The sequence below is a fragment of the Orbicella franksi genome, chromosome 13, assembly GCF_964199315.1.
Source record: "Orbicella franksi chromosome 13, jaOrbFran1.1, whole genome shotgun sequence".
Classification (NCBI taxonomy): domain Eukaryota; kingdom Metazoa; phylum Cnidaria; class Anthozoa; order Scleractinia; family Merulinidae; genus Orbicella; species Orbicella franksi.
The window spans coordinates 10063651-10089570 of NC_138157.1; the positions used below are offsets into that span (position 1 = coordinate 10063651).

Here is a 25920-nt window from a genome sequence, read left to right on the forward strand (position 1 = left end):
CAAGATGAAGCTCAAATTTCAGGCCTCGCTCCCTCGTGCTTAACTGGACGGTCCCTTACTATCGTAGTGAAGTCTTTTGTACCCTCTGTAAGAGACCCTGCTGGGAAACTCGACCCGGTAATATATTTTTTTTGCCTCCTTAGTGGAATGTAGACCTAAGAAAGTGATGAACTTGGAAACTGTGGCTTCACACCCAAACTCCACTGTGATGAATTTATGGGAAAGCGACTACCTCGTCCCTGGTATCGTTTCGTTTCGTAAGCGAAGAGCGCCGGGAAACAAGGAGGACGGTGCTTGATGGTTAGATTGCGTTCCGTGGAACGGCGTCCGATTTTTTGAGTGCAACAGGCCCACAACACCACGGACCGCGCTTAAACTAAAGAAGAACCCCTGGGGAAAACGACAAGAAATCTTCCTCATATCGAGACGGAACTTTGGCTGAGCATATACAACTTTATAATCCGTCAAATATTTTCGCTCACACGCAATGCAATTGGTCTAAAGGTGCCACGTGACTGAATATTCCCCAGCTAAAATCCAATTTTCAAAGCCGCGTGTGGCGAAAATATTTGAAGGATAATAAACACAATAGCCTCCATTTGACCAGAAAATATGCTCGGATATTATCTGTGCCTCAAAGCTCATAGTTCTCCTCGCGTTACGCTCTCGGAAAACTGTTCGTTTCCGTCGGAAGAGATAATGTCCGAGGACAAATATGCTAGCATATTTCCGCGCCAAATGGAGGCTTTTGTTTATGTATATTGCAATGTGTACGGCCCTATAGTGCCCTCAGGCGGAATCCATGAGCTTTTATTTCCTTACGTTCTAATTCGCTTCGCTCAAACGAACGTAAATCATTTTACCCTTAAATTCCCGTAATACAAACAAATCACACGAGAAATATGGTAGGATGCGCAAGCGGATCCAAAACAGTTTAATATAAGATAGATAGTTACTAATACAGAGTGGACTGCAAAAAAAAAAAAGAAATTACAAAGTTGTTGTTGCTGTTGTTTGTTTGTTTTTTGTTTTTTGTTTACAATTTTTTACACACTACTGTATGGAGAAATTAATATACGTTCGATAATGCATAACAAACCTAAATACTTAGTTACTTGTAACCTGTTTTCAAGGCTTTCTTCAACATACATATCCTTGGCAGAATCAGATTTCCATCTACCATGTATTTTAAGAAGTCTTTCTGGAATCGAGTTACTACTATTACGTACCGCAGATGTAATACCACCGGATCTTAAACTATGAAGACCATAATCACTAGGGTTGAGGCCCAGCTGACTTAAGGTATCCCTTAAGATATCTCTACAAGTAGTGTAAGAAATTTTTCCACTTCTCAGGGTATAGCTAGAACTACTACGGTGAAAAACAAGCGGTCTAAATAAAAGGAGAGAACTACATAAGTCAATACCAGATAAATCTAAATACCGTTGTAAAACACCAACAGGACAGTACTTAGACCTGGATGCACTAATAAAGACGAAATTCCCTTCCCTATAAACATCTGTCTTACTACGAGGTACAAAGATTCTTATATAATCGCTGTGAAATTCAATATGCTTAGGAACAATATTGCATAATTCGTCGTAACGAAAAAATCCTGCAAAAGCTAAAGAGCATAATGCAGCGATACGAAGATTCTTTAAATTAGCATCTTTCTTGTTATGAGTATCTAAAATACTCCTTGTGATGTCTGTGTTAATAGGCTTCTTTTTCATAACTGGCTGTGATTTCTGGCGTTTAGCAGATTCGATAATATTCCTGCAAAATTCACTATCCAAAGGATTACGATCCAAACTAGGGACAAAAGAATGTAACCATTTAAGGGCAGCATGGGCTAAAATTACTGAGGAACTAGAGGTGCAAGACTGCTGAACTTCAAATAAATATAGAGAAACAACACTAAGGGGAAAAGGTAACTGCATGTTGAAATGTCTACTTTTAGACCACTCCAAGAACTTTCTAATAACGCGAACGTAGGCTTTAGTAGTTGTATCCGCCCTGGACTTCAACATAACTTCTAAAACCTCATAAACGTTGACGGAAGAAAATTGTTGAAAAACTTTCCAGGAATTACTTGATAAGATTACCTGGAAAGACAAGAACAAAACATATATAATAAAAGAACAAAAAAAAAAAAAAAGAGCCGTATAAAATTGATCATTGTTGGGGCCAGTGCCACATAAGACGATAGACTATTGGATGGACCAGTGCCCCGTAAATCAAAAACCATTGATTGGGCCAGCGCCACATAAATCAACTATACGCTGTTTAAGACAGCGCCACATGAAATGACAGACTATTAATTAGGCCAGTGCCACATAGATAATCAACATATTGCTTTGGCCAGCGCCACCAAATGTAAATAATCATTAGGCTAATGGACACACCGTCCAATAAATTACTCAGTAAATTTCAATCTAAAGGCAATAATATTTCCTGTGAAAAGACCAGACCCTAAGAGCGAATTAAGGTTTCTTCCGCGGGTCAGAACCTCATTCCCGATGTAAATACTGTGAGCCACAAGACAACTACTATACTTGTGTGTAATTAAAGGCCAAAAATGAGCCGAAGGCCAAAGAGGTACAACGAGCGTACCAACGGCCCGCTGAGATTTCAAATAATGCAATATGCGTGGGACGATACCAACTGGAGGGACTACTAGGCAATTTTCTCCTCGAAGAGACTGAAAGAAAAAATCAACACCCGAAGTATTGGGGTTCCAAAACCTCGAAAAATATTTGGGGAGCTTGTGATTATAATAATTGGCAAAACAATCAACACTATGCGGGCCCCACCGGCCATCAAGAAAAAGAAAAAATTCTTCAGTAATTTGCCAATCATCGGTATCAATTAAACGACTTATATAATCAGCTTGCTGATTCGAAGTGCGAGGGATCCATTGCACTTCTAAATGAATCCCCGATCGAATACAAATATCAAAAATCCTTCGGGCCATCTTATGCAAACCTAATTTCATGCTGCCCACTTCAACAATCTTAGCAGCTGCTTGGCTATCAGTAAACCACTTAACGTGTGATCCTTCCAACACTGAGGCAAATGATTGCAATGAAAACTCAATAACAGACAACTCCCTCCACGTTGAACTTTGAACTCTCTCGTTCTCCGACCACATTTTGTGGCACACAAAATCATTGTTAAAGTCAATAATTGCTCCACCTCCGGTAGCACTGGCATCCGAATATACAAAATAACTAGGATCTTTACTTACAAAGCAATACCTAGAGTTGATATTAACCATATTTTCCTTCCAAAAATACAGTTCTTCCTTGCAGTAATCGTCGAGACGGAATTTAGAATCCCAGTTATCTTTGCACAAGGTGGACAAGACACAATGTCTGGTCATTATCCTGCCAATGTTACCAACTACAGGCCCGGTGGAAATAATTTGACCTGTGAAGGAGGCCAACTCTCTGACAGACACTTTGAAATCGGCTTCAATAATATGATCAATTGTATTGATGACCTTAAGAATTCTTCTTTCTACAATTTTTAAAGTACCCAGTGCAGAATTCCAGGTTATACCCAACCAGTCCAATACTTGGGTGGATTCCAATACCGATTTGTCTTCGTTAACGACAAAGCCCGCGTTATACAAATCCCCACTTACAGCTAGGGCCTTAGTGCGACAACTTTCTCTATCCTGAACAATCGCCCAACCATCGTCCAAGAAGATGGCTATACAAAGACCCTGTATTCTCCAACACTTTTCTAAAGGCTTCAAAACCTTTGTGAAAACGTAAGGGGCAGAGGAAAGACCGAACGGGAGCACAGTGAAAACATAAAATACTTCATTAATGGAATCAGACGCCCGCCATGAAAATCCCAGAAAAGTTTGGTGCTCTTGCGCAATGTCGATATGGTGATAACCGCTTTTTAAATCAAAGGAAAACATGTACGCGTCTTTCGCAAAATAAGCCATAGCAATTTTCCAGTCCTCATACTTAACGCTTTGCTTAATTAATGACTTATTGACATGGCGCAAATCAAGAATTAACCTCTTTTTACCGCATGGCTGTATAGAAACTGACAAGGGATTTACAAAAAAAGGCTGCTCATTAACCATACGCACCCGACCAGAGTTAACAAGCTCAAGAACAGCTTGGTCCACAAAATCAGCATGAAGTCGAGCTGACTTATTATTTCTTAGCTTTACGGCCAACGGAAAACTGATGAACGGCAGCCTGTAGCCGTTTTCAATAATAGACAAAATAAAATCCGGAGCACCTATAGATCTCCAGAAACCTAAATTATTCTTCAAATTACCCTTAACACTTAATGAATGTCCGCTTTCAAGTTCGTAATTCTGTGTAATTTGATCTACCTGCGCCAGGTCATCTTCATTGCTTTGGTTGAGTTGATTGGCCTGCGGTTGGCTTGTTGTAGGAGATTCCAGGGCAAGAATTGTAGCTAGGGGACTGGTAACTTCCCGGCCAGAACATGGATCTACAGTCCTTGGCCCAGTGTCCAAATTTGCCGCATTTGAAACAGCGAAAGAAGTCGCCAGAAGCGTCTCTACGGCCTGAAAGATAAAAGCAATGACGAAACCTGTAGTAAAAGGGGGGGGGGGTGGGGGGGGGGGTGTAAACCAGAAAGATGAATAAACTGTATGGAACCGCGAGCGCGAATGGTACTCAAGAGACAGCGGAGAGTATAAATACTAATAACTGCCCAATCCATGCAAAACAGAATGCACAATAGTGGGTGCGGCAGGTGTGAGACGAAAACAACTGCGACTAATTACTTGGAATAACAGCGGAAAATACATTTACGTTCTAATTCGCTTCGCTCAAACGAACGTAAATCATTTTACCCTTAAATTCCCGTAATACAAACAAATCACACGAGAAATATGGTAGGATGCGCAAGCGGATCCAAAACACATATGAATATACAAAGTAAAGAGGGGGCTCTTTTTCTTACTACGAAAAAGCTGATTATCAGCGCCCAAAGCAATTCTTGGTTTCTTTCCACGATCACTGGAGAGTTGTTCCTTTTGACGCCTCTTGCGGCTCGCCGCTTCTCTTGCCTTCTTAAGACGCTTTTCATCTTCGGAGCCGGATGCAAGCTCGTCCGACTCGTACTCGACTACAACCTGCCAGCCGTCCCTACTTTTATCAGCGATTTTATCAGCTTCTGTCGCTTTCGAATACGTTACCTGCCTTCTTGGGAAAGTTTCTTGATCTGCGATAAATTTGGCTCGATGCTTTCACTTTCGGTTTCAATGCTTTCAAAAATGGCATCTAATTCGGCATTAAGCTCAAATTGTTTCTGGTTACCTTTGAACTTTAGCTGTACAACTTCTTTATCTATCTTGCTCCTTTGTTCGATTTGCTTTCCTTTATCTTCTAATTTTTTCTCAAGAAAATCCTTAAACATGGAAAAGACTTGATCAACGGCTGCTGAGTTGCCTCCACTATCACCTGAAGACGTTTGGCCTACTTCAGCCGGAACGGACGAACCTTCGCTCTCTTTTTGGTCGTTGGGCATCACACGAATAGGAAAACACAAACCAGAAAGATGAATAAACTGTATGAACCGCGAGCGTGAATGGTACTCAAGAGACAGCGGAGAGTATAAATACTAATAACTGGCCAGTCAGGACATCCATGCAAAACAGAATGCACAATAGTGGGTGCGGAAGGTGTGAGACGAAAACAACTGCGACTAATTACTTGGAATAACAGCGGAAAATACATATGTAATTGATCTGTCTCGCACTCGACATCATGCATCAGTCGCTTGAAGGCAACCTGATTGGTTATGTCGAGGTAGATTTTAGTTTGGGCTCCCAGGTCAGTGGTTGTTATAACTACGTAACCTCTTGCCACGAAAGTAGTCTCTTTGTAGCATTAATTGCACAAATGCTGTTAAGAAGGATTAAAATAACTTTCTTAATTTTTATAATTCTTATTACAACACTGTTCTAGATCGATGTTTTACAAAACAAAACAAGCGGAGCGATGGAAATAATTTTGTAATTTTCTTAAACCTTATTAAATTCCATACATGGAAGGTTATTTTCATGTAGATTAAGCGAGGAAGACTTGCGTTATAGCGCATTTAAATTTGTGGACTGAGTCACAAAAGCACAGAAAATTACGCGATTTCTGAAAAAAAAAATAGTTACAGTTTACCTCGAAATCGTAGTGTTAGACCAGTGCTGTTTTGCGAAGAACATCGTTATCGTTACATGTTTGTAGATTTTTTTCATGAATTCGACGAGATAGCATGAGGAAGGAGCGATAATCCATCTAAACAGTATTATAATCCTGAGATACATCAGGAGTTTCGAGAATCAAGATTCAAGTTGTACTACTAGTACCACCGAAGGGCCACAAGACAAACCAAACTAAGTTCTTTCAAGCTGTCGTGCAAAAATTGCAAGAAAATGGCAAGCTCCTGGTAGATGAGCCCAGAAACACGTCCAGACACTTTCCTAGAAGCACAAATAGCAGTGTCTGAAGTTCTTAGCCGACAACGCTTTAACACGGCATCATTTTGTGCAATTGTGGCTTGTACGAAGCGCGAGCTACAAGTCATCTTCAGGGACCCGATCGTTTATTATGTCCCAGGGGAGGGCGGTGGTTTTCAAAAAAAGTGTAGTGTTTCAAAACTGACCCCCCCCCCTCTCCCCCCTCCAAATATTTTCAGATAAAAATTATACCCGGCGTCCCAATTCTTAGTTATAAAAATGTACTCCCCACCTCCCCGCCCCCTCTTCCGTAACATTTTTCCTGTTTTTGGAAGCAGAATTCCTATCCTCACTTTTATTTTTTTAAAATCCTGTTAACTTCTCAGCCGCTTGTTCAACTTTTGATAGCAACGAGGACATTTCGTTACTTATATCTGATGGTGATTCAGTTTGACATTGCTGATGTGATGAAACATTCGCCACTCATGCTTAACGTTTCTGCCATTTATATATAAACAATGATTGATCATGTGGCTTTATTTCATTAATTAGGCTTTCTACTCAGTGATCTAACAAGTGAAGTATTTTTTCAACCACACCAGCTAAAACATTCCCATCATTAGAGCGAGGGATGTAGCCTTCTTCCAGCCGATTACCAACGCCTGTCATATTTTCCGATCCTAGAAAAAGATAACTTTTTCAATTTTTTCCTTTCTTTTTAAAAAATTCCCATGGCCTTAATTTTTCCTGTGTAAAGTACCTGCCAAAAAGTGTTTTGCTTGGAACAGCAAACCAGCATATATGAATAAAATTCTTTCAAAAGATTGTTGGAAAACTTTGTGTCGCGATAGCCTACGAGTTTGTTTGGGAGCCACGAAGGTCTGTGTCATTCCATCCTTCAGAACTACCTGTGACAGTTGTTCTCTCTACGTCTAAAAAGGAAATATCAGAACCTTTTAAGACCAAAATCAAGGTGGAAATTATTTTTTCATGTATAAATAACTTAACGAAAACATCTCGTTACTCGCGTACATACATCTCTAAAAGTGCTGGCGCGGGCAGCCGGGGGCTGCCGCGAAAACGGGACTTGGGTGGTTGTTATACTGATCATCTGATACAGTGGGCTCGTCATGATGCGGGCAATATTTGTTCCCTAATCTCGCTTCAAAAACTGCTAGCGAGAAATTTTCCTTTATTTGCTGGATTCAGTTATAAAACCATTTAGACTGCGGTTGCTGTGTCATGAAATTTGACCCCCTTCACGTTTCTTACTAATAAACAATTTACCCCCCGAAAAGGTGCTTATTTTAAAATTGTACCCCCCTCCGAAACCAGCTCTCTCTCCGCCGCCCTCCCGTCCCTGGGACGTAATAAACAATCAATCCGTCAAAACAGCTGGAAGCCTGATCAAGTGGCAAGAGCAGTTTAAAGACTTTGAGGAAGATCAATTTCTGACGATAGTATTTCAATGGCCAAATAAGTTCTAAGTCTTTCTCATGCTTTCTTGTCAAATTCTCGACAAAACAAACTCACCAACACGTAACGATGTTCTTCGCACAACACACTTCCGAACGTTTCTGTTTTATTTGCCTTTTTACTTAATGTACAGTATTTATAAATATTTTAATGTGAGGCGAGGTGACCTCTAGAAACCATCAGGCTTTTAGTTGAGGCCACCTCGTACGTAACAATACGGTTACATAAATAGTGCAACTGTGTACGGCTTTGCCAGTTCAGTAATTACTTCAAACGCGACTCTTTTTTTCTTAGAAATCACGTGATTTTGCATAATTTTGTGCTTCAGTTACCAAATTTGGGCAAGCTGTAACGCAAGCCGTTCTTGCATGATTCATATAAGTGTGCAATTTTAATAATAAAGTTTAAGACAACTTCCTCAAAATTGTTTGTGTCTGTTTGTTTTAACGTTTTCTTGTAAAACGTCGATCCAGAACAGTTTTGTCCAACGTACTAGTTAAACCTAACGCTGGTATTGTAGATCTGACTGCTTCTATGTTCAAGTTATAACTACAACGATACCTCATACCCCAAAATGTAAGACTACTGCATCAGTTGAAAAATTGCGGTAGCCTTTTAAAAATCTCCTTTTTAATTTCTCACGTTGTTTCGTTTAGGACAGCTGTTTTTTAGGATAGCAGCACGATTTGTGTGGTACTGTTCTGGGAAAACTCTTAGTTGAAAGCTTTCTCTTTTTCTGTTTGTCTCTACCTTGACATTTATCCTGTCAGTCTCACGAAATAGTTTCTCTTAATTTTAAAACTTCTTTAATCATGCAATCAGTTGTTTTCCCTAAAATTTGGATTGAAGTATTTATGTTATTAATCCTTTCAAGAATTTATGTCAAACAAGGCGTTGTTCTTTATTGTTCACAGTTTGTTCATGGCAGCCGAAAGTTTGTAAGATCGTCATTTCGTTGTACGTTCATTTAGATTTCTCTCTGGTACAAGATATCAACAATTGCTATGTTTAATAGTATCGATTAATGTTTTGCAAAAACAAGTTAGACTCGTAAGTAAAAACTGCTCCTGTGGACTTGGAAATGGTTGGTAATCGGAACGATGTGAATGCCAGATGTGAAAGTCCATTAGCTGGATTAGAAATTAAGAGGCTGTCTCTGTAAAAACCGACCACTAATTTTACTTCGAAAATTCGATTTTTCCCTCAAGCTGGGATTTCGAAGCCCTTACCTAGTCAATCACTAAAATGAGTTTTATTTGATTAAAAATTCTAATTGAGGTTTTCTAGGATTGATTGAAGTTCGTTCCGCTCGACACAAGCTGCATGCGTGCCGAAACTGGAAAAATAGCACTCTAAAAAAATAGCGCTCTAAAAAAATAATATTCGTTCAAAAGTCCCAATTCTTTTTTTCAACCATATGTGCAATATGTACTATTTTTCCAGTTTCGGCAGGCATGCAGCTTGTGTCGAGCGGAACGAACTTCAGTCAATCCTAGAAAACCTCAATTAGAATATTTAATCAAATAAAACTCATTTTAGTGATTGACTAGGTAATGGCTTCGAAATCCCACCTTATGAGAAAAATCGAATTTTCGAAGTAAAATCAGTGGTCGGTTTTTACAGAGACAACCTCTTAAAGAGTAAAGTGCAATTAAGATCTTAAATTTTAACATGTAGCAGTGATTATGTACAACTAAGAACTTAAAAGAAAGATGTAGCATATAAAAATAATTTGATGAAAGGAGAAGTGGGAAGATCATGAGAAAAGAAGAAATCATTGAAGAGAAATTAAAAGAAGAAAACTTTGGGGTTGTCAATTCAGTAGAGTGTTCAGACTCGATAATTTAGCGTTGCGCTGTTATTTCTGCTCCCGATCATGCATTGCCTGACTTTATCAAAGTAATTTTAGCTGAAAACAATGCATTCTTCAAGAAAGATAGTAGTCTGATAATGGACGTATGATACCAGTTAAAAGGTTTGATAAAATAAGCTCCTGATAGACTCGAAGAACAGTGTACCTCCAGACTCGCAAAGATGCGCTTGGGAATGTGTCTTCCACCTTCACCTTCAGTTTTGCTGCTTTTGGCAATTCTCGGAAATATCACTTTAGCAGTGAGAGGTAAGTCTAAAAATATTATCTTTTTTATTTAGAAAGAAAAATCATTCACAATAAATAATCGTTGAATATTGTCCCTCAGTAGGACTATTTTAATAGGATTCTTCTATCGGAAGAAGGACATTTCTTTTCGTTTTTTCAAAATTATTTCCTAGTTCTTTTGCAACCTTGAAGAAAACTCGAAATCTTTCATGAAAGGAACGGGAGCTTTTATTTTAGGATGTACTTAGTTAACTCTCTACCGCTATACACTGCTTCATTTAACACAATCGTCAACCAAAATCGGGGTTTTTCGATTCGATTACAGACGGAGCGTTGCACATCTGTTCAAACCCAACGTAAAATGTCATTTTGCCGAGCAGATTTTATTATTGCCGTTCCAGACACTCAAAGACGTAAGCTTATTTTATTTGTTAACACTACGGTAGAAATGTACGACTTTTTATCCAACAGTCCTTTAACGGGAAAATTTTCTTTTCTACCAGTTGTAAATTGGACTAAAAAAAATGGAACGTTCGTTTATTTTACGGTTTATTTTTTGGATGACTGTTTGGACATCAAAGTTTCCTGGTTCTTTTTCTGTCAAAGAATACTGACAAACTGAACTAGATCTAGTCTCGTGTGAAATGACAAATAAATCTGTAAAGATAACGTTACGAGTCGATCTAATCTATTTAAAAACTAATTGCCTCTATAACCTCAAAATTACTATAGTCTGCGCCACCTATGAAGGTGTTTTGAATAACGCATTTTGCTATTACAACAGGAGCCATAATCGGGGACGGAGACCGTAAGCGCGCGCTATTTCTAGTATTGGGGCTGTCCACATGATATAATATCTCTAGTTTTTAAATACGTATAAGGTTGATAAATGTTTGAGAACATATTAAAAGCTTAGCTGAAAATATGTGAATACAGGAGAAATAATCCGCAAAATTACGATGACGCTTTCTTTAAGCTACTCAAAAACTTTTGCAAACTCGCCAAACAAACAGAAACATTAAGAAACTATCGAAAACAGGTTTTGGTTATGATTAAGCATTGTTTGAGAAACTCTCAAATTAGCTCGATACCAGAGTAAAGAGTTTTCTTTCATAACTTTTCTTTACAGAACAAACGCAAAAGCTTACGCGGTCAACTAGCGCGAGCATATATTTAATATTCATTCACAGCGCGAAATTGAATTCGACCCTGAAAAACTCACCTTTTCCATTAGCTCAGAGTATAAGAGCCCTGGATCTTATTCCTTGCCTTATTCCCCGCCATCGCTGCGAAAAATCTGCAAGAGAATCTCGTAGCTCTCACCATTTGATCACGCAACGTGACAACATCCACGCGAGAGCCCCAGACATGTGCGTGGATCCGCGCGGATATATGACGTCAGGATGGCGCAATTTGTTCTAAAAATAGAAAAATTGTCCCATATCATAGGTGCGCGCGGATCCCAAGACTTACGGTCTCCGTCCCCGATTATGGCTTCTGATTACAAACAATATTTTGGGTGCAGAATATATCAACATTCACCGATCATCCCTTGTCCTGGTAAAGAAGTAAAGTTATTTTCTTACGAGCTGAGCTGGTATACAAGCTATCAATTGTCTCTGAACAAATTTTGAATGCAACATTTAGTTTTGGTCATGAGCCATAAATCAAATAACCCTTGCCATCGACATCAGCGTTGATCTGACGAAACACAGGCGCAGATGCTTTGATTAATTGTTACTGTCATAGTCTCGTCCATGGCCAGATGTCCTCTTCTGCCTTAGTAAACAAACCCTTGTCGAACGCATCGCACGAGAAAGCACACTTTATTCAAACACGCCCGTTATTTGCACTCAGTGTTGGTCATGGGATCAAGCAATATTTACTGAAAATACACACAATTATACTTGGGTATATGACAAGGCACCATAACGGCATACAAATCCACACAAAAAACCGGTTGAGCCAGAATAGCGTATTCAATGTCAACATTTTCCACGCTGATTTCCTAATTTTGCTGATTGTGACTAAACTGCGAGCAGTCCCTTGCTTTCTTGGGAGAGTAAAGCGAGCAAAATGAAACACTAACAAAAATAAGGGACAACTCCGTAATCTGAATGTGACAGCTAGTGTCTTAAGTTTGCAGTAGTAGCATTTTATGTTTGCCAAGCAAAATTGAATTTTCTCTGAATTGCCTCATTTCTCTGAATGAAATACGGAGAAAACGCTACCTGCTTAACTAACAAAGATCAGGTGAGGAATCTTAAGTTTAGTTGCCAATCACTCCACACTTGAACGCTATACTTGTGAATGGGACAACATGCGCCATGGTTCGCTACCCTGAAAGGAAACCAAGGTGGAAATGTTAAACTTACTTGTTACAAAACCCACTTTCGTAATTAAACTCTTAACCGTTTAAGCCCTTTGACTGCCAACGGCGTATATAGACGCCCTCAATGGTAGTGCTCTTTGTACCATTTTTGACGTCATCAATTTAAACATCACCAGATATTCTTGATAAGCAGATAGTAGCTAGAATAGATCTATCCGCACAATTGACTGTTTTGCACATCAATTGCAACGGCATTCTGACATAGCAAATTGAAAAACAACGTTATCATGCAGTTTGGATGCAAAAATAGTGGTCAAAATGGCCCATTATACCTATAATTGAACAAGGTCCCATTTCCAGGCTTTGCTCATAATTAACACCTAACTTTTTATGGCAGCCATGGAGAAAGAAAATGAAACGCAGAAGGTACCGAGAGTAAATGGGCCAGAAAAAGGAAAGCAAAGGGGCAAGAAAAAAAAAAAAATCGGAATGTGCAAGGGCAAAAAAAGTCCAAATTTTGGCTCATGCGCGTGCGCCTAATTAAAATATTGTACATTTTGGTACCTAATCTTGGGGAAATCTATCTTTTTGGTAAATAAAAGCTCTCTCAGCAAGACTAAGGTATATTTAGCGTCATGGCAGCCAAAAAACTGATTTAACAGTTTAAAGACGGCTTTTTTTGTGTGAAAATTCGACAGTCAAACGGTTAAGTTTCAGTCAATTCCTCTCTAGGCTACCAGTTACCAGTTTTTCTTACAAGAATTAGTTTAAAACTGAAGTGAATACATCTAGCTCCCTATTGCTACGCTCGATAGTGCAGTAGCAAAGCGGTGTCAAAGTTAAGAAATTAAAGCTAAAACTACCACGCCTAAACGCAAGAGTTCTTGAGGTATAACTTATAATTCCAAGTTAGGATTAATTTCAATCGTGCTTTCGATTAATCAGAGAACGAGTGTTAACACTGTTTTTCTCCAAACACACTGATCTGAATATACTGGTAATATTTGATAAGTGATATCATGAAATTCTGCAACGTTTGAACTTGGTGACGGTTACGCATGAACACTCGTCGACGAGGTCTTCATTATCAGTGAATAGGTGCCATAACGAGAAAAATAAAAATACAAAAAAAAAAAAACGATATTCAGAATTCCCCAGACCTCTATTGCGGTCTCTGGTTCAAAATACAACGGTCTTTGGACACTATTGAAACTGGTTGTGTTTAAGATGGGTTCTCCCTGCACTCGCTTTAAATAAAGACAAGGTCATGACGAAAGCGGAAGTAGGCTAGACCCATTTATATTGCTCAACTGTGCCCAAAGACAGACTTAATCTGATCCTCCTCTTTCTTTACCCTCTCGGCGATATTATTAGGAACATCTGGGAAGAGCTTCTTGACGAAGTCTGTGATTAAGAACACTGTAAACTGGAAAACGAACACAAAAGCAAGCCGCGCAGTGGTCACCTCCCAGTGTTGCTTTGAGTAGTTGTATGGCCAAACGTTGTCTTGGTAGCCAGGATACCTGAAATATGCAGGAGATCATAACTATTCGATCACGATACGGCGAAATGACTTCGGGTATGTTTTACTAGGATATCGCTGGCGCCTGTCCCTCCATCTCGCGATTACTCTTTTTCGCCCTACAAGGCCCGACTAGCCTCCACACTTTCATACTGCCACACTTACACGCTTCCACACTTCCACCGTTGCACAATTCCACACTTCCACACCTCCTTACTTCCTCACTGCCACACTTCCATACTTCCATACTTCCACGCGAACACACTTCCACAATTCCAGTCTTCCACACTTCCACAATTCCAGTCTTCCACACTTCCACACCTCCAATCTTCCACACTTCCACACCTTCACACTTCCACACTTCCACACTTCCACAATTCCACACTTCCATAATTCCACACTTCCACACTGCCACACTTCCACGATTCCAGTCTTCCACAATTCCAGTCTTACACATTCCCACACTTTTACATATACACTTCCACAATTCCAGCCTTCCACACTTCTACACTTCTAAAATTCCACACTTCCACACTTCCACACTTCCACGCTTTCACACCTCCACACTTCCACACTTCCATACCTCCATACTTCCATACTTCCACACTGCCAAACTTCCACACTTCCACATTCCTACTCCTCCACACTTCCACACTTCCACACTTCCACGCTCCCACACTTCCATACCTCCACACTTGCACACTTCCACCCTTCCATACCTCCACACTGCCACACTTCCACCATTCCACACTTCCACACTTCCACGCTTTCACACCTCCACACGTCCACACATCCACACTTCAACACTTCCACACTTCCACACTTCCGCACTTTCACGCTTCCACAGTTCCACAGTTCCACAGTTCCACACTTCCACACTTCCATACTTCCATATTTCCATATTTCCATACTTTCACATTGCTACACTGCCACAATTCCACCATTCCTGTCTTCCACAATTACAGACCTCCACACTTCCAACCTGCCACACTTCCACACCTCCACACTTCCACACTTCCACACTTCCACACTTCCACACTTAAACATTTCCACACTTCCACACTTCCACACTTCCGTACTTCCATATTTCCATACTTCCACACTGCCACACAGCCACAATTCCACCATTCCAGTCTTCCACAATTACAGACCTCAACACTTTCAACCTGCCACACTTCCACAATTCCAGTCTTTCGCACTTCCACCCTTCCACACTCCTACACTTTCAAACTTCCACACTTCCACACTTCCACGCTTCCACACTCGCACACTTGCACACTTGCACACTTGCACACTTGCACACTTGCACACTTGCACACTTGCACACTTGCACACTTGCACACTTGCACACTTGCACACTTGCACACTTGCACACTTGCACACTTGCACACTTGCACACTTGCACACTTGCACACTTGCACACTTGCACACTTGCACACTTGCACACTTGCACACTTGCACACTTGCACACTTGCACACTTGCACACTTGCACACTTGCACACTTGCACACTTGCACACTTGCACACTTGCACACTTGCACACTTGCACACTTCCACACCTCCATTCCTCCACACTTCCACAATTCCATACTTCCTCCCTTTGACACTTCCACACTTCCACTCTTCCATACTTCCTAACCTCCAGTCTTCCACACTTCCGTGATTCCAGTCTTCCACACTTCCACAGTTTCAAACTTCCAGACTTGCAGACTTGCAGACTTCCAAACTTCCACAATTCCAAACTTCCGTACTTCTTCCACACCGCCTCACTTCCACACATAAGAAGAAATATACGTGAGTCGTGGAGGTATATTTAATTATGCATGCAATATGACTAAACTGGCTGTTTTTGTCATTCCACTCTGATGACGCGTTCTGTGCTCTTCTACCCGAAGTAAAACTGTTTTAATTTCCCTGCAGAACTGTAACATTCTATTCAATCAGTAAAATTCTGGTCAATTCTAGTCTCTTTTTGAAACTTCTGGGAAATGTTAAAATCTAAGATGGTGAATCCGAGTGGCATGCATTTCCACAGCCATGGATACTCTCGAAGTTGAGACCAAGCTGAAAAATAACTGACCTTTTAAAGTGCACCTAACCCCAAAATTTGTTTTCGCTAAAACGAATCTAGACTTTATTTGAAGCATTTGGGCGAAGAAATTTTTGAATTTGGTTGAATCCTCGATTTTCTATGCCCTTTCAAAGTCGCGCTTGAAGTGTTTCACGACCGCGTTTTAGGGAGTCTGGGGCGGCGGTACCTGATGACGTCTACCCAGGAACCAAACACAATAGCGCCTCAGTCAACTCTCTGTATTTGCTCGAGAAAATGGAACACGAAACTAATCGTTCCGATGTATTTTGGGACTAAAACGTCCAAGTTTTGCCTCAGAATCATTTCTTTTTCGTCACTGGAGTCAGAGTTAAGTTTCGATTCGGAAGACTCCGAAATAAACTTCGATCGAGCACGTTCGACAACTGTGAGAGAGCAATTTACAATATTTCAAGCGACGAAGGGGAAGACTTCTTAGCGGACGAGCTGCTTGCATATTAGGAATGGAAAGCTAGATACGAAGTGGAGGAGCAGGCAAAACGAAAAGCAGGAAAGAAAACTCAAGGACTGCTTTGGATGGTAATTTCGTCAACTAAACATAAGATTCCCACTCGTGTTTATAGCCCGTTTACATTTGTCCTTAGCGAGAATGTATTTTGTCAAGGTGTGATTGTTCTGTTAAATCCAGCTTGTGTTTTTCTTTCAGTTGAATGCTTCATGTTTATAAGAGCGACGTACGTGTCGCAGTTTTAGAGACTTGATGACCTCCAAAACATTGGCTTCGATCGATTGAAAATCGTATTGTTTGGACCTGTATTTTTGAAGCTGCGGGAAGCAAGGCGGAAGGAAACATATCATACAATTACCGATTTCACATTGTCACACGTTTTAAGTCGTAAGTCCAAATAACCAATGTAAATTGTTCTCAAAGTTTGAAGCGAAATTCCTCGGATAAGCGAAAAGGATGTGTTCCCTAAGCGGTCCGCAGGTAATGTTACGCGGTCATATTTTCGACGCTATTGCACGAATCTTTGTCGCACTGCTGATTTCCAAACCTTCGAAAAACTCTGTGAGTCTAACAATTTTGTTATCATGTAATTCTAAAGGATTAATCTTCGACTTTCATCTAAATCGAAAGAGAAATAAGTGTTGGTTAGCGGCGTACAGTTGCGATCTATTTACATATCAGTATAACGCTTCTTGATCATGATCGGATCACACAACTTTGCCGTTTATGTTATAAATACTGCGGGATTGGAAGATATAGGCTGTCGGTAGTATTTCTACAAATTGCTGGTTAGCTTTAAGCAGAAAATGTATGAAATAGCGTTCGAAAGTCTGCGGAACAAATTCCAGTGCGAGTTCTTCAATGGTTCTCACAGATTCAGTTCGCTTGTTTCGGTTCGACAAAATCAACCATCGTTTACGTCTTTGTTGCACCATTAGCCGATCATCGTCAGTAAATTGTACAGTATATCTTTCTTTAAATCTGGACTATTGGTGCAACAACCGATAGCATCTCTGGAAGGCGTTTCTGCGCACTTTTCGAATGTGTATTGCACCATCCTGAAGGAAATGAGAGGACGTGAGATATCCAACCTTCCTGGGTAGACGTCACAAGAGCCGCTGGACCCATTGTCCTCAAACTCGGTCGTGAAACAAAATGGCGGTGTTTTGGAGCTATTTTCGAGATTTCGTCGGGGCACAGAAAATCGAGGATTTAACGGAATCCAAAAATGTTTTCGCACAACTATTTCAAATAACAAGTAGATTCGTTTTAGCGAAAAAAATTTTTTGGCGTTAGGGACTTAAGTTTAGCTTAAGTCCCAGAATAAAGCGTACGGAGAACCCGAAAACTGCCTTAAAAAGATATGAAATTCATACCTGCAAAAAGAATGGTTGTATGGTAAATTGGCATGAGGATCTACTGGTTCTGAACCTGCTTCAAAGCGGGAAATATCCGCAGTACGAATGGTGGATAAGCTGTTGTTTATGTATCCAGTAAGTGTTCCTCCACCAAGCGAATCTCGGTCTGGCGCGTACCTCAATCTGTACAAAAGCTTGGGGATGAACTCAGAGGTGAACGCCAACACAAAGGCGTTGACCAATACTGAAATTTTAGTGACCCATTTTAGGATACGATACCAGACTCCAATGGTCTTGGAGTGAGCAACGTCGGGTCTCCTGAAATGGGACACAAAGTTGATGGCATCCACGCGAATTCGGATGACAGAGGTGAAAAGGGCGAACAGAGGACCCAGTGGGAAGGCAGCCACGAACATTGTTGCAAATCCGTATTGCAGAACTGTTGAACGAAAAGTGAATGAAGGCGAGGAGCAATGTCAGTAAAGGAACAATGTAGGTAAAGAGCCCAAGCAGGTGTTTGTACTCAGAACAAGTCCTCTGTGGCTATTTACCATGCTCTGAGTTTATAGTGCCTATGTATGTATAATGACGTGTAGTGCTTTTGAGAGAGTTATAATGACTTCACTTGCAGAAAAAACTAGGCAAACGAGGAAACGTCTGGGTTAGGCGCAAGTGTTTACTGATATTGGACTAAAGTTTGTTTTATAGCCTAACGGTAGAGGCTTAGTAGGAGCTGCTACAGGTGTGGATGTTCACCCTGTGTGGCAGGCATAGAAAGGCAAAGGGGAGGGAGAGCAAAAGGGAGAAGGAATTGGGGGAGAGGAAAGAGGGAACGCCTGCCATAAGAACCCAGGTTTTTGCATTATGCTCACTGATTTACTCGTAATCCGATCACGTCTACCGTCAATTAATTGTCACGCGTTCACTAATCAGAATGTAGAGCTCGCGCCTTGCGGACTTCAAGAACGGAAGAACGGCAACAAGCCCAATTCAACTTTTACTGGACGTATGAAAACAATTTCACGCTTCCTTAAAACCTCGAAATTCGTAGATCAAAGAAAAAATACTTTTGGCGAAAATAAGCAGCGTTTCAGAGGTAAAAATGAGGAACGTGATTTAAGTGCATATTTAGCGTCTTAGAAGAAGTGTCAACCGTCTCGTACGTAAACGAAACTTTTTTTTTTTTTCACTTTCATAGGGACTACGAAAATAATTGGAACTTCTACAAGCAGATTGAACGGCCTAGTTTGTAATACGATTTGGAACGCTAAACACAAATCCGAGCCGGCAAAGCAAGCGACGATTGTTTTGCTACAAGCACGGAGTTCAAAATTAATTACTTGAGGTTGCATACATGATTCTGTATTCGCATCTGCGAATTTCATTGTTAGATAAATCTAACAAGTCAGTAGCAGGGTAAAACATTGATTCCATCTCCTGCAGCTGGTCTTTCATTATACTTTTCAATGGCAATTATGACGAGAATCGCTGCATTATGTTCTTTTATAATTAGCTTCGCAAGTACAAACATTTGATAAATTTAATTCTTGGAACTCTTCCCATATTTAATGGACAAAACCGCGAAGACATCGCCATCGGTTCAGAAAGCTCTTACGGCTGATTCTTGTTCTTGTTTCAGACAATGTTTCTCATCCCGAGGAGATTTAAATCTCTCAAAGCACGTGCTAACACGTTTGCGTCCACTGCCATCTTGGTTATTTTTGTTGAAATCGTGAAACTTACATATATAAGTTACTCATTGTCTCTCAGGCAATCGGAAATTTGCTTCCGTCAGGGAACGCAGAAATGAAGTAAAGGGTCTTCTTACAGCAGGCATTCCTCTCTGATCTCCCCAATCCCTCTCTCTTTTTTCCTTCCTCCCCTTCCCCTTTCTACGCCTGCCACGTAGGCTATGGGTGTTGAGAGTCTTCATCCAATTCAATTTATCCGAAGTGTAGGCGGGAAAATTCTTCCAGCTTAGATATAAGTGAAATTGAAATTAATGTTTTTGTTTTATCGTACCAGCCTGCAAATATACCCAAAACATGAAATGGTCGTCAGCTGGGCTTAGATTAAAATCATAGACTTCACGTTTCTTGTTGCGAGTCTTCATCCAGTACCTAAGGTAGAAGAAATAGCATTAAGGATTACTTCCAAGTCAAGAAAAACTGAATAGTTCTTCATCTAGCTATCTTGGCTTGTTTAGGGTCATGACAAGGAACTGCTTTTAAAGTCGATGGTGATGTGAAGTATATATGAAATAATTCATATTTGACTTGCGGTTGTAGATGAAAGTGAAGAATGATCATCGCAGTAAATTTTCCAATTTAAGCAACTGGAAAGAGGAGGCCTGAAAAAAATCAGGGCTTCAACGGGATTCGAACCCGTGACCTCCGCGATACCGGTGCGATGCTCTACCAACTGAGCTATGAAGCCACACATTGGGAGCGAGGTCAATTAATTGAGTTCATATCTTCCCATGAGGAGTGAAATGATGTGAAGTATATATGAAATAATTTATATTTGAACTGCGGTTGTAGATGAAAGTGAAAAATGATCATCGCAGTAAATTTTCCAATTTAAGCAACAGGAAAGAGGAAGCCTGAAAAATTTTTCAGGCTTCCTCTTTCCAGTTGCTTAAATTGGAAAATTTACTGCGATGATCATTCTTCACTTTCAAAGTCGATGGTATTAAGTCACTTATTTATAATTGAATTTCATTGCTAAGAACCGGAAGAGATTAAATGCACTAGCGATGCGGCTCTTGCAAAGAGGAAACGTACGCAAAAGGTAACAGACTATGATGTCTGGTATTTTCAAAGAGACCTTAGCAACCTCCTCTTCTAGTTCGCTTTCGGCTCGCCCGTCGTTGCAGCAATTATTATATTTTGGCGAACTTATTATAACAGCCCATTATATTCACTTTTGCCATTGCGTCTAATTTTATAAAGTGCAATAACTGTGATACAATCACTTACGGGATGGCCACTTCCATGATGATCCCGATGGCCTGCTGCCCAACCATAAGAATAAACAGCTGAATGCAAAGCTCCAGAAAGCATCCCTGCTCGCTGCATCCGTCCAACCTGTAGCTTCCACCTATCCGTTTGTATCTGCTGGGGGTTCCAATCATGTGTCCGGACTTGAAAAAGGCTATGTAGAACACGGATGAATAGGTGTTTACAAACTGGAACAGGTACATTTTCCATGTGAAGCTGTCTTTGTATTTAGAGTTGGCGGATTCTCCCAATCTGTCAGCCAAACCGCCAGTTTCTTGTAAAACAACTTCATCACGTTTATGGCGAGAAGATTGAGCAAAGCTGCCGTGAATGAGGTGATAATCCTCGCTTGCGCGTGGGCCGTGCCATCAGAACTTCCACTCAGAGAGGCAAACACCGCCGCCCGGTAGACAACGACACCCACGACAGCAGCGATCACCAGAGACACCATAAAAATTACGATGATCAACACGCCGGCTAAGCAGCCACATTTTCGAATCTTAGACTGCACGGTCGGTTCCATCCTTCCGGTGACTTTGTTCTCCTTCAGGTTTTCTTTTGGGAATTCCGGCCGCAAAGGCTCCTCTTCTTTAAGGGCATTAGTGTGCCAGGTTTGGGAAAGTGCCCGCTGACGACGCTTCCAGAACTTGAGAAACAACGTCGCCCAGATCGAGGCAATGACGGCCAGAAAAACCGTACCGCTGTTGTCAAAGAAGTGTGTGGCGTAAGCATAACGACACGTGGAGGAAGCTAGGTCCCAGTAGCTACACTTCTTGTCGCACAGTGGGCACATGTACCACAACCCCTTGTTTGTTGGGTCGCAAACATCTTTCACAGGAATGTGGCTGCCAGCGGAAAGGATTCCATACAGGAATACGAGCACACTAAGAATGGCTAACGGCACCAACATGCCGGTGTAAAATCCAACCCACGCGAAATAAAAGGCAATCTCGCTACCAAAATAATTCTTGATGGCTGCGTATTGCTGGAGCTTAAAAATTCGTCCAAATCTGGCCCAGTTAAGCTTTAGTCGTTGTCTGTCATTCTTGGGCTGAGTAGAATCATCAGAATCGTCGTGAAGTGGATACCCGGCCTTGTAAGCACCATTGTATATCAATTTTTTCAGCCCAACTTCTCCGTCCTTTTTTTCTCCGAAAGGAGTGTTGGAGCAAATATGCTGGACAATGTAGATGCGATCCACTTTATCAAAGAACCTCTCTTCGTTCTGATAATTGATGAACTTGTAACAGTAATCTTGCCTGAAGTTTGCAAAGAAGTAGTTTTCCCTTTCTTCAAAGATGGGATCATGGACCCTAAGTGGATTTAATTTTTTGAGAAATGACATTACTCTTGACTCGCAGCCAGATGTGTTTTCATTCTGTTTGAAAGGGAGTTTGATACGCATTTCTTCGGCGTATTTCTTCAGCGCCTTAAATGAAGCACGAATAAGAACGAAATGCCGTGTGATGTTAGGTGGTGTAACCTGGAAAGAAAATTGAAAACTGCAAGTTATATGAAAAGCAATGTTAAACATATATCTCACAGAGATTTCGAGATCTGTGTACAGTACATATAGTATACGTCTTTGCGGGGCCGTGTAGTCTTTTAAAAATAAAGCAAATTAAACCTTTTTTTGCCTTATTCTTGAATGTTACATCAAAAGTGTTGAAACATGGTGTCCAGATGGAAGAAATAACTGGCGGCAGTTCAGCTATTAGAGAAAGGCAGTTTCATGAATGTAGAATTGAAGAGAGTTTTGTTTGTGCTTATATCTACAAGCGGTCTATGAAGAATACCGTTCTCTTATTGGCTACGTTACTCGCTCTCTAATCTGTAGATATTGAGTAGCTGTTGTCAAGAAAATGGCGGCCGGTTTTTTGCATTTTCGAAGTGTCTGCGAGGGGGATTTAAATAATTTACCTTGTTTAGTTTTGAACAACTAGTAGATTTAATTTATACTAAAACAATTAGATTATTCCTTCTCGATTTCTAAGCTTGATAGCTAATTCGGGCTGCGCCGTCATGCATCAGCTGTCAAGCGACAGAAATCTCGAGCTCATAATCTAATTGTTGAATACAGCTACGACTATGATAAAGATACAAAAATTCGAAAGCTTAATTCGAAGGCTTAATAGCTTTTATTAGAAAGATCCCAACTTAGGATTTAATCCAGAAGCTCAAATTGCAGAAGCTCTTCAAAACACTGAATGAACAACACCAGTTGCAATTACGGCTCAGTACATTCATTTGATCACACTTTAGCATTTCGTCCAAAGTAGCAAAACCTTCAGCCGCCTTCAAAAGCCGAACTTTCTGAAGTATCACTGCATGTTAGCTTTAATTTCCGATCTGAAGGATTTCGCCGATCAACTCAAAAGTTAGAACCACTCAGCAAAGCACAACCAGCACTACCACAACAACTAAGAAGTGCTCAGTACTGCGGTCATTTGAATCGCCTGCCACACACTAGGATCTCATCAAAACAACATGAAAATAAGTCAGGGAAAGTGCTGCCTCTTTCTGCTGCCATAAAACCTATGCTCTTTCTTTGCGCGAGAATATATTTTACGATATATCAGTTTGTTTTTCGGGTTAAATCCGTATATGCACTCAATAGAAGACAAATCAGTCCAATCTGATACTGCTTTTCTGCTCAATCAGTAAACTGAGGGCTGGCAGACCGAGGAAATTTCTAATCGCAGTGCTTTAAATGATTTGCCATAGCATCGAATCCCTAGCCCTGCTGTTTCCGAGTAGCATAATATTTTTTCCAGGTATGCATTTGGAAGAGTGACGTACCTCAGACTTTTCTTTGCAGCATGACTTTAAAAGCTGTCTTCCTGCTTGTATCGACACATCCTAGGGCAAGATGGCAAAATATATTAATAGAATCAACGTGCTTGCCAAAGTTTTTGGGAATAAAAACATGTTTAAAATTCAATGTTCACTTAAAATGCGTATAAGCTGTACCAAGCCAGAGAAAGCCACGTCCTTAAATAACTACCAAATTGGGTAAAGAATGAAAAGGACATAAATCCCCAGATTCATTTAGGACTGAAAACTCTCAAAAATCTGTTTTCCTATGGCACAGAAATTATCCATAGTTTTCTTTTAACTTACCAACTGGGCTGTGTCTTCGATACCTTCCGGCCGCCTGAGTTTTAATCCTTCCTTTTCTAGATTTTCTTCAAATTTTTGGCGCATGCCTTCAAGACGATCTGATGGCTTCTCGCACACGCCATCTCCTTCCTCCTTCCCATCGTCTTCCACCTTGCTTTGCTCATAAACGAGGACATAGTCTGTCCAATTTCGATCCTCCGTTTTATGTAGTGGTTTGGCTTCGACGTCTACAGTTGTCGCCATCCTGAGACCTTCCGTTCTCTAAAACGTTTGACGGCCACACTGGTAGAAAACAGGAAGATATAAGTCAAAGATTAAACAATATGACAGGAAACCAAAAATATTTGGATTTTAGATGAGAACCGACTTGTCCTGCCCTAAGGTGATATGTCACCCAAGCGTACTGATGCCACTTGAACCTGTTTTTAAGGGTGTATCTAGAAATGTATGCTTAACGCTATGGAGCCGCAAAGGTTTAATCACACCCTGGAGAATGAGGCTTTAAAAGAATAAGTGTTTTCTTTTCTTTTCTTTTCTTTTCTTTTTCTTGGACTGTGTATTGACACGGCTGCTATAACTAGAAATTCCTGGTTCTTGAGCTTGAAGTACGATGATTCAGCAGTTTGAAATACTTGTCAGTGAACCGTGGATCCGCCAAAGTGTTAAAACAAAGGAGTACGTTAAGTAAGTTAAGGATGTATATGACATTCAGTATTGGACGCAATACTTGATGAAAACAGGAAGTTTTACTAGTGAATTGGGTTTTAATAATGCAAATAATTTTTCAGTGGACAACAAAATGATGAAATCGGCCAAGGGTGTACTTGACGAAAATATGCACAAATATTTATCCCAGTTCTGTTTATGAGCAAAGAGGTAAGACGTGCAATTTCATTCGAAATTTAGACTTTTTTTCATGGATTGGGTATTTGGTGATGACCACAGTCCTGGCCATGGCCGGTGAATTTTCTTGAAGCACGGAGATTAAGCGCATGCAAATATTTGTCACTTGGTCCGTGGGAATTAGAATATTTAAGTATCTACGACGTTTCATTTCAGTTTAACCAAACAAGTTAGAAATGGTACGGTAAGTTCAGGCTATAAGTTTGTGTGGCTGTACGCATACTTATCGTTTTTGTTTTTTAATAAAATTTCCAATCCTTGAACCAATACAGTGTGTGTACTATATGATGACTACATACTACAATGAGTGGATGGCTGCGGTTTCTTTAATTTGCCTTCATTGTCAATGACATAGTGACAAGTGAGCCCATCTGCTGCTGGGGTTCGTCTGAAATTTGTTGCGTGGATCCATCGTCGGCCTCTCGGCCCCTCGAACCATTTTTTAACTCTCTTGTAAGAGAAACTTCAGACCTATCCCTAAAATAATTTAATTTTCAGGATAAAACTGATGAGAGGTCAAACCTATCTCGTCGCCCTCTGCAGCAAGGGAAGTGCACCCCACCCCCCTTCCAACCGTGGAATTGTATTTGTGGAATTAATTTCAGTACCAATGAAATAATTAATAGAAATACAGCACAAGCTTCATAGGAACCTAACTCCGCTTTCAAGCGTTTTCAAGGGTCTGGTTTGAAGCGTACACTAAATGGAAAGACTAGACTTAAAAAACAAAGATCCAGTCGGATGCGAAATTATGCCAGGGAGCCGTAGAACATTAACTAGATAACTTGACAGGAACTACGAATTAATGTGGATTTTCAGTGCCTAGACTTGTTTCGACCAAGTTGACGGACCAATAGAGAAGTGAATTTCTCCATGAATTATACGTTTGGAATGTTGTACTGTGTTGGGATGGTCTCCATTCTACTGTTTCAGTTTGAGAGCTCGAGAGTGCCATACAGGAGTCAGGAAAAGTTTGACAAATATTCTTCTACTCTGTTTCTACTCTTTGATAATAAAAAAAAATTGCAAGTAGAACTTTTAAAAGTAACTTATGAAAAGACCACCGGCCGTCTTTATATGAGACAATACTGCCACCAGCAAAA

General features: G+C 40.5%; 2 pseudogenes across 1 annotated transcript in view; one reads left to right on the forward strand and one right to left on the reverse strand.

The window, feature by feature from the left end:
* The first annotated feature begins 9978 nt into the window (after positions 1-9978).
* Positions 9979-25920, forward strand: part of LOC145466076 (uncharacterized) — a 55622-nt pseudogene continuing 39680 nt past the window's right edge. Inside the window, exon 1 of the transcript XR_014041810.1 lies at positions 9979-10046. The product of XR_014041810.1 is annotated as an uncharacterized LOC145466076 (transcript). The remainder of the gene's footprint in view (positions 10047-25920) is intronic.
* Positions 13664-24275, reverse strand: LOC145465015 (anoctamin-4-like; annotated as a pseudogene).